Here is a 10,501-nt window from a genome sequence, read left to right as displayed (position 1 = left end):
GCCGATGCCTCCGTCGCCTGGCTGGAGTGGCCGCGGGGGAGTCTGGAGTCGGGCGGCCGCTGGTGGGAGCCGCGGGTGCCCGGGCCGAGATTGGGGGGGCAAGGCGGGCGACAGAAGGCCGATGCCTCCGTCGCCCGGCCCTCTACAGAATCCACCCCCCAAACCTCCAGGTATTTCCCTCCTTAGAGCTGGCAACCCTACATTCCCCTCAGTGCCTGTTGGTAGGCAACTAAGCTTGGTCCTGTCACCTACTTTGGCCTTTGGGAGAAAACACATTGGGGCCAGTCCTGATAGGGTTGCCAACTCCAGATGGGAAATTCCTGGAGACTTGAGGGATGGAGCCTGAAGAGGGTGAGGTTTGAGGAGGGGTGGGACCTCAGACAGGTACACTGCCATAGACTCCACCCTCCAAACCAGTCAGTCTCACATAGGGAACCATTGTTGCCAATCTCCAGGTGAGGGCTGGAGAGCACTCAGTATTACAACTGCTCTGCAGAAGGGAGGGCAGAAGTCAGCTGAAGTCAAAGGGGCAGATAATGGTAGGTTGGTGGCTAGCTGGGAAGGAGATGGGGTTGCCAACTACATGCTGACAAATTCCTGGGGATTTGAGGGGTGGAGCCTGGAGAGGGTGGGGTTTGCAGAGGGGTGGGACCTCAGACAGGTAGAATGCCATAGACTCCACCCTCCAAACCAGCCATTTTGTCCTGGGTAACAATTGTTGCCAATCTCCAGGTGAGGGCTACAGATTACTCACAATTACAACTGCTCTTCAGGTAGCAGAGATCAGTTCCTCTGGAGAAAACAATGGACTCTGTCATTATACCCTGCTGAGGTCACCACAGCAAATTGACACTGTTTGCCCAAAGCCAGAGCACTGCCCCAGAGCCTCTTTCTAGATCCCGTTGTATTGCTTTCACAGCGGGCTTTACTGCTAGTGGAGTAATATATGGGAAGCCAACTCCACCTGTTTTTTCTGTAGAGATGGAGAGATTCTGAGGTGGCAGGGTGGTAAACTGCACGGCCAGCATAGGCGTAATCTTCGTGGGGGTGGTGGGGCGTCAGCCCCCGCCGAAATTTTCAATTTTCAGGAAGGTACTCAGCCTCCCCCGGGAGCCACCCTTGCTCCTAGCACAGCAATGCCTCTGGCCCAGCCCCAGCCCCCCCCGGGAAATTGGAAAGTCTACACCCTTGGCGGCCAGTGACCGGAAAGTGTGTTGGCTCTCTTCTAGCGGACACTCAGGATCGAGTTCCTTCAGCCAGGTCAGAAGGCTTTAGAAGTCAAACATGGATGGGACATGGCTGGCAATAAGGAAATTTTGCTTCCAGCAGCATCCAAGGAAGCCAAAGTGTTGGCCCTTGGACTATGGCTAAACCACCACCGCTGGCAGAAAGGGGATGCTGTCGTACAGTCAGCTTTTTCTCATCAAGTGGGTGGAGAAAAATGAATGGGACAAAACTGGGACCCACAAGCCTTTGGGGATGGGCGTTGGCTCAGTGGAAGAGCCTCTGCTTTGCACGCAGAAGGTCACGGGTTCAATCCCCAGTATCTCAAATTAAAAGGACCAGGCAGTGGATGATATGAAAGATCTCGACTTGAGACCCTGGAGAGCCGCTGCCAGCTTGAATAGACAAGAAGAAGAAGAGAAGAAGAGATGGGATTTATACCCCGCTCTTCACTACCCAAAGGTGTCTCAAAGTGGCTTATAATCTCCTTTTCCCTTCCCCTCCCCACAACAGACACCCTGTGAGGTGGGTGGGGCTGAGAGCTTGTGACAGAAACTGCTCTCTTTCAAGAACACCTCTTATCAGAACTATGAGTTGCCCAAGGTTATCCAGCCAGGTGCAAGTGAAGGAGCGGGGAATCAAACCCGGTTCTCCCAGATTAGAGTCCGCGCACTTAACCACCACACCAAACTGACAACACCGACTCTGATGGACCCACAGTTTGATTCACTATAAAGCAGCTTCATGCACGTTCCTGTGTGTTCAGCCTTGCGTATTTGCTCATTGCAAAGCCTCTGTATCCACCAAGAGGACTTTGTGTCACAGGTGTTTTGGGAATACTGTGACTCTCAGATAAGCACAGACCCCATTCTGATTGGGAAGGTGGCGCAGAAGGAGAAGGGGCTTCATTTTCACATCCTGAAACGGCTTTGGGAATCCACGAGCTGTACCCCTCAGGGTTATGTACATTTCACAGGGAAACAGACCGTGGCTCCTAGGGGCCCTTTCAAGTTGGGGGTGGGTCCTGGTGCTCCTTCTCCTCCTGTGTTGCAGTCATGATCAGAATTGGGTCCTCAGATATCCAAGAGGTAGGGTTGCCAGGTCCCCTCATCCATCCGGTGGGGGGGATGTGGGGGTGCCCTGGGAGTGGGTGGGGACTTCATGTGACATAATGATGTCACCCGGAAGTGATGTCATCATGCCAGTGATGCCTGGGGTGCTGCTCTGGTTCTTGGTTGAAACTCTTTGGTAAATTCGCCCTCAAACCATAGAGTTTTGCCCAAAAACCAGAGCGTCCCCACATGACATCCCCGTCAGGATGAAATCACTTCCGGGTGACGTCATTGCATTAGGGATGACACACAATGAAGCCGCTGTTTAGGGGTGGGGGTTCCCTCATTAGCCAGCTGGCCCATGGTGGGGAGAAGCTCCCCAAAGCAGGGGATCCCCCACTTGGACCCGGGGGCTGGAGTCCCTTCATCAGATACAAGATATGACGTCTTCTCATTTACCCATCTTCTCGTGAAGGGATTTGGAGGGTCTTATCTAGATTATAGGTACTTTGAAACTTTACCGCCACTCAGGTTTGTAAGGTAGCCCAAATTCTCCTGGGGGATTTGCCTAAAAACACAGGAGGCCGAACTACTGATCCAGTTGGCGTCCACCTTCAGTGGTAACAGGACATCGGAAAGCACTCCAATTCATTTTGGGTTTTCTTTTTAAAGGTCAGGTGCCCTCTCTCACATTTAGAAAGTCAATAGCTCTCGGGTTCTGACGGTCAGCTCGAAGAAGTTCCTGTGCCCCTTTAGGAAAAGGGTTCTAGAAGTGCCTTTCTATGAGATGGAGAAGGCATGACTATAAATTAGAGCAGCTTCAAATGATCAGAGTTTGGAAACATAACTCTGTGACCAGACGGAAATGAGTACCTTGTGAACTATGCAGACCGAAGCAGTGGGCTTTCGCGGTCTAACTGATTGCCAGCAATAGAAAATTGTGGTTCAAGCATTCTAGGACCTTCTTGGTGTTTTGATGTAGTGGTTAAGTGCGCAGGCTCTCATCTGGGAGAAGCAGGTTAGATTCCACACTCATAAGAAGAACATAAGAGAACACAGGGCTTTTTTTGTAGAAAAAGCCCAGCAGGAACTCATTAGCATAGTAGGCCATACCCAACAGCAGGAACTCATTAGCATATTAGGCCACACCCTGACAGCACAGCTCATTCGCATATTAGGCCACACCCCCATGTTACCAGAAGTGTGGTCATCCAGCCACACCTACCTTTTGCTTCTTATTCTCTTTATCTTGTTTGTTGTCAAAACCCAGGGCTTTTTGCATGTTAGGCCACACACCCCTAATTGTAGCCAATCCTAATGTGTTTCTGTTGTTGGGTGTGGCCTATTATGCTAATGAGTTCCTGCTGGGCGTGGCCAACTTGGGAGCCAGCCGGAACTCTGTTCCTGTGCGTTCCTGCCCAAAAATAGCCCTGAGAGAACATAAGAGAAGCCATGTTGGATCAGACCAATGGCCCAACACTCTGTGTCACAGTGGCCAAAACCCAGGTGCCATCAGGAGGTCCACCACATGCAGCTGTTGGCTGACCTTGGGCAAGACATAGTTCTGTCAGAACTGTTCTTTCAAGGGCAGTTCTCGAAAGAGCTCTCTCAGCCCCACCTACCTCTCAGGGTTTCTGTTGTGGGGAGGGGAAGGGAAAGGAGTTTGTAAGCCACTCTGAGAGTCAGAGTGAACAGCAGGGTATAAATCCAATCTTTTCTTCTTTTTCTTCTTGTCTGCTATGGGCTCTCTTTCTCCCTTTCCAGTGGAGCCACTAGCAAAGGATGAGCAGATGTTCCTTATATTGTTTCTTTTTCGTTTCTATTTTTGTCTATGGTTCCGTTCCTCTGCTTTCCGATGTTGGTTTTGGAGATGCATTTGCATTGTGTACATACATTCTATGGGTTTGTATACACAATTTGTACTATATTTATATACACAACCCATGCCATTTATACATATAATATACTATAAACTTGATTTATGGAGGTGCTGTATTGAAAATGCACACATTTCATGGGGGGGAAACAGATTCATGGCACAGAAACAGAAAAAGACACGATAATAATAATAATTTTTAAAAATTTAAATCCCATGGGTATTCTTTGCAGAAAGGAGACACAAAACTGAAACGAGGATCCGGTGTCTAAGAAATTTAGAAATATCCACAGGGGAATCATTTGCTTACCCTTCCAGATATATAGCTTTCAGTGTTCCATGTGCTCCCTTACCGTGCTTGGATCCCTCAAGACTTTTAGCCTCAGATGAGTGAATCCCTGCTGCCAAAGTATCTGGCCAAGCAGTACTCTCCATTCTGGCCTGTCAAATACAGTCCCACCTGCTTCTTTTCCAGCCAAGGACATTCAACCAGGGGTCATTTCCTGCAGGAGGGCACAGAAGCGGAGCTCCAGCAGTAAAGAGCCCAGGGGGCGGGCACATACAATAAGCCTCACCCCCTGCTTTTTCTCTCCCTCCTTCTCTCCCTCCTTCTTTCCTTCTATTTCTTTCCTTCTTTTTCTTTCATTCTTTCCCTCCTTTTTCCCTTCTTTCTTTCCCTCCTTCTTTTCCTCTTTCCTTCCTTATTTCCATCTCTCCCTCTTTCTTTCATTCTTCCTTTCTCTCTCTCTCTTTCTGCACAGATCTGTGTGAGGACAGATCTGTGCATCCCCCGCCTACCCGCCAGCAATCCAAAACAGTCTAGTGCCACCTTTAAGACCAAGTTTTATTCAAGTACAAGCTCTCCCTCCTCTGCCAGGGCAGATCTGCCCGTTCCACCCCCCCCCCGCAATAGCTAGCAATCTAAAACAGTCCAGTGCAGCCGCAGCGGTGGGTCTTGCCTTCTGACACACTTCCGGTGATGTCAGGGGGTGTGGCATATGCAAATAAGTTATGCTAATGAGCTCCTGCACCTCTTTTTCTACGAAATGACCCCTGCATTCATCCATTGCTCTGACTTGGTTGGCCCAGGCTAGCCCTCTCTTGTCAGATCTCAGAAACTTAGCAGGGTCAGCCGTGGTCAATATTTGGATGGGAAACCACCAAGGAAGTCCAGGGTTGCTATGAAGAGGCAGGCAACAGCAAACCACCTCTGAAGGTCTCGTGACTTTGACGGCTGTGAATCGATGGCACTTTCTACCACCATGGTCACTCATTATCTCCCGTGAACCAACTGGATGAGCTCCACTCGGTCCAACCAAACCAGGAACATAGAAAACAGAGTTGTTAGTGGAAATTATGGCATATCTCTAAAACATAAATTAGTGCCCTGACCTGAATAGCCCAGGCAGTCCCGAACTCCTCAGATCTCGGGAGCTAAGCAAGGCGTCGACTCTGGCAAGTACTTGGATGGGAGACCTCCTTGGAATACCAGAGGTGAGAGGTGGGGGCAGGCTTTATTCAGCCACCTCTCTGAATATCCTCCAGGTCCCCAGTAGGGGTCAGTCACCAGAGGTCGCCATAACTCCGGAATCACTATGACTTCCATGTGCACACACACACACATGTGAAAAATACAAAAAAATACCACCCCCAAATATAAACCAGTGACAAATTGGAGATGGTTGAATTCCAACCATTGGCTTGTTGACACTGGAGATGGTTGAATTCCAACCATTGCTTTAGATCACGATGTCTGGTTCATCAGTGTTTATAGCACACCTGTGAATTTGCAAATATGGTTGGTTTTGCTTCTTTTATATTCCATATGCTGTGATTGTAAGTGGTTTCAGGATGCTTTATTTTCAGTGCGGTAGTTGGTGATTCTTTAGTTTCTTGAACATTTGAAGCTTCCTCATACTGAGTGGGACCACTGATATATAAAGGATGCGGTCACACGGAGCATTAGGCACGCTAGAGAGATGGAAGATAGGCGGATTTTCCGGGCGCGATCTCACCACCACATCTGGGAAGTGTAGAGCTCCCGTGGCTTACCCGAGGCTTCACTCCGAAGATGAGTGGTAAAAAATTAGTACCTCGGAGGTACTAGTTTCCGGAAACCGCGGGGCAAGGGCGGGCGCGTGATCACGTTTCTGGTGGAATCCCATGGAATCCAGCGCTTGCCCATGTCCCCTCGCAAAAAGGTTTGTGTTTTTTTTCAAGTGTCCTCGGGATGTGCACAAGCACCCAACGGGGCATGCGCACACATCGGTGTACAGGGAAAAAACCCACCCGTTTGCCATGGCGTGCCGCTTCTTTGCCGCGCCGCAGGATTGTGGTGTGATCGGCACCTCCCCCCTACCACGGGACCTCCACGGGACCTCCAAGGGATGTCTGCTCGTGCAACTGCGCGTTACTTTGCCCCGGGGCAAACAGCCACGCTTCCTCCCCGCATTTTCCTGCCCGTGTGACCGCAGCCAAAGATCAGTATTGTTTACTCTGACTGGCAGTGACTTACCAGCGTCTCCTGTAGAGATCTTTCACATGACTTCTTCCCTGAGGAGGAGGAGGAGATTGGATTTATACCCCGCTCTTCACTTGGAGTCTCAGAGCGGCTTACAAACTCCTTTCCCTTCCCCTCCCCACAACTGACACCCTGTGAGGTGGGTGGGGCTGAGAGAACTCTGACACAAACTGCTCTTTTTCAAGGACAGCTGTGCCAGAGCTTGTGACTGACCCAAGGTCACATCAGCAGGTGTGAGTGGAGGAGTGGGGAATCAAACCCGGTTCTCCCAGATTAGAGTCCGCACACTTAACCACTACACCAAACTTCCCTGAGTCTTTCAGCTGGAGATGGCTGGGACAGAACTTGGGACCTTCTGCACGCAAATCAGATGTTCTACCGCTAAGTTAAATGCCTGTTTTGTGACAGGTACTATCTTGGGATACTTCTGTTGTGCCCAATGTAACCAGTCCATGGCTTTTGCTTTAGGAATTGTTCTAAGGAACAGAGTGGCATACTCTTTTCGTTGGTCAGATGGAGCCTTTCTTCTCCCTCTTTGGTGAGAGCCAGTTTGGTGCAGTGGTTAGAAGCACGGACTCTAATCTGAGAGGAGCAGGTTTGATTCCCTGCTCCTCCACATACCGCTGGTGGTGTGATCTTGGGTCAGTGACAAGTTCTTTCAGAGCTGTTCTCTTATGTGTAGTTCTCCAAAGAGCTCTCTCAGCCCCACCTACCTCATGAAAGGTGTCTGTTGTGGGGAGGGGAAGGGAAAGGAGTTTGTAAGCCACTCTGAGACTCCGAGTGAAGGGCGAGGTATAAATCTTCCTCCTCCTCCTCCTCCTTCTTCTGTGGAAAAAATGGTAGGATCCAGTCCTTTGTTTCTGTTACCCCATTTTAAGCCATGTTACCCCATTTTAAGCGTTCCGTGCGCCTCGGTGTTTAGTCATGCCGGCCACATGACCATGGAAACGTCTTCGGACAGCGCTGGCTCTTTGGCTTTGAAACGGAGATGAGCGCCGCAACCCTAGAGTCGGACTCGACTGGCTTTCGAGCAAGGGAAACCTTTACCTTTCCTGTGCATACACAATCTGATGCCGTTTCTGTGCCGCGTGTAGGTACTTGACAGACAAACAGTGTTGATAAATGCGCACCTTTTTAATGGGGGAAAGTTTGTTATAGAAAAAGCGTAAACAATCTAATGATTAAAAACGCGTGGTTCTTTCGCCGCTAGGAAAAAGTCAATTTCAATGTTTTATAAGGCCTGGAAAGATGTAAAGCTCACTTGTTAAGCCTTTCCATCAGAAACTCAAAAGCAATTAAGTCTTCCTGGATTATTAACCTTGGGTCTAAATAAAGATGTGGATTGGCTGGAGGCAAGACAGGGTTGCCAGCCTCCAGGTGGGGCCTGGAGATCTCCCACTATAATAGCCGCTCTCCAGACAATAAAGTGTTTCCCTGGAGAAAATGGCTGCTTTGGTGGACTCTATGGCATTATACCCCAATGAGGTCTCTCCCCTCCTCAAACCCCATTCTCCACAGGTTTCACCCTTCCGAAATCTCCAGGAATTTCTTGTCCCGATGTTGGCAACCCTAGCAGTGCAATGTGAAATACTTGCCATCATCCTGTTTGTTATTGTGAGAGCCAGTTTGGTGTAGTGGTTAAGTGTGCGGACTCTAATCTGGGAGAACCGGGTTTGATTCCCCACTCCTCCACTTGCTGCTGCTGGATGACCTTGGGCAAGCCGTAGTTCTGGCACAGCTGTCCTTGTAAAAGAGCAGTTTCTGTCAGAGCTCTCTCAGCCCCACCCACCTCACAGGGTGTCATTGTGGGGAGGGGAAGGGAAAGGAGTTTGTAAGCCGCTCTGAGACTCCAAGTGAAGGGCGGGGTATAAATCCAATCTCTTCTTCTCTCTTCTTCTTCATTTCGATACTTTGTGACACTGGAATAGAACTCGAAAGTTGCAAAATTCATTCTCATCCATATCCTCAGTGCTGCTGGCAAGGGTATATGAGGGAGCCACATGGGCAAGACCTATAAAACAGCTGACATTGCCCATACATGGGAAAGAACCACAACATCGTTCCTTCCAACACATTCCCACAGCAGTGTGGGTCACACCACAGGGAAGCCGTTCCCACACTGCTGTGGGTACCTAAGAATTGGCAGGGTGTCATGCGAACGTCTCGAGATGGGGTTCCTTTTTCCAGTTCTCTCCTTACGCATAAGTTTCTCACCAATGACAGGAGATGTTCATATTATTAAAACTATTATTGTCCCCCAAAACATTGCATGACGTGGCACTGACTTGGAGTAAACCGCTCCTTGCAAAACCATGCTGGGCGAGGAGACGAAATTTTCGGACCATTCGTGTTGTTTTTCCCGCAGCTGCAAAAATAAGTTGGGAAAACACAGGAAGCATCCGGGGGGCAAGACCTTTTAAATTGAGATGGTCGTTAGGAGTTGTAGTTTTGCAAGCCGAGGAGTTCCCAATCTGTGAACCAATTGTGCCAATAATCAAACAATTTCTTCCCCGGGAACATGTGCCTGTTTTTTAAACTAAGTTATCATTTCAGAAAATGGAAAGAAATCATGGGGAGAATATAGCTTTTGATATACCAGTGCATATATGCCATGCTTTTTTTCCCCTAGTCAACACCTTGGAGTATCCATATATTTATTTCTTTAAAACTTTTCTATCTGGCCTTGTCTCCTTCATACTGGAGGTGACAACAGCCAGTGTCGAGGACACAAAGCATAACAGCCCGATGAAGACTCAGATTAACAACTTTAAAAGAAAAACACATCCAGCACTGAGGAAGATGTGGGGTCAACTCTTTGCCATATACATTATGGAGCATGGCTCTGTATTCATACTGTTCTTGTCGCCCCCCCCCCCCCCATCCCTTACTGGAGTTTGAAGTACCCGGAGGCAGAACAATTTTGATCAGGAGAATGGCAGGGAGAAAGCATTTAACCTCATTCCTTTGTCAACTCAAGAGAAGAAGAAGAGGAGGAGGAGGAGATTGGATTTATACCCCACCCTTCACTCGGCATCTCAGAGCGGCTTACAAACCCCTTTCCCTTCCCCTCCCCACAACAGACACCCTGTGAGGTAGGCAGGGCTGAGAGAGCTCTTTCCAGAGCTGTTCTTGAGAGAACAGTTCTGACAGAACCAATGCTCCCTCTAAGCTGTGGAGTCCTGTGGGCAAAAATCCTACTTTGTGAGCTACTGGCATTAAAGTTGGGAGCGAGCGATGTGGCTGCCGCATCAGTTAGTTTGCTCTGGAGCCAACCTTCCTGAGCTAAGATAAAAACGTGCGAGCCGGAGGCCAAAAAGCTGTGAGCTAGCGCACACTGACTCAGCTTAGAGGGAACACTGGACAGAACTATGGCTTGCCCAAGGTCATCCAGCAGCTGCAAGTGGAGAAGTGGAGAATTAAACCTGGTTCTCCCAGATTAGAGTCCACACACTTAACCAATACACCCAACTCAATGGCCTCAATCCATATCAACACCTCTGTAGGTGCTTGTGGGGGGGGTAGGTTACATATCCAGAGTTCCAAATTTGGAATTCCAGCAACACAGTTCGTTTAATCCCCAGAAGAGCAGTGTGGTGAAGGGTCAGGCGACTGCAAAACTGTATTTCTTTCCTACAACAGGAGAACTCAGCTAATGAAAATGATATGCAGTAAATTCAGGACTAAGTAAAGGAAACGCTTTGCAAAATATGGAATTAACTTATGGCATTCACTATTGCAAGAGGTGACACTGGCCACCAGCTTTGGCAAGGGATGATTGTTTAAAAATATGACATAGATTCATGTAGGGCTGCACCCCCCCCCCCCCCG

This window comes from Gekko japonicus, unplaced genomic scaffold (assembly GCF_001447785.1).
Source record: "Gekko japonicus isolate JY-2015 unplaced genomic scaffold, Gekko_japonicus_V1.1 scaffold937, whole genome shotgun sequence".
In the NCBI taxonomy this organism is placed as follows: domain Eukaryota; kingdom Metazoa; phylum Chordata; class Lepidosauria; order Squamata; family Gekkonidae; genus Gekko; species Gekko japonicus.
Note: the sequence above shows the minus strand (reverse complement) of the source record.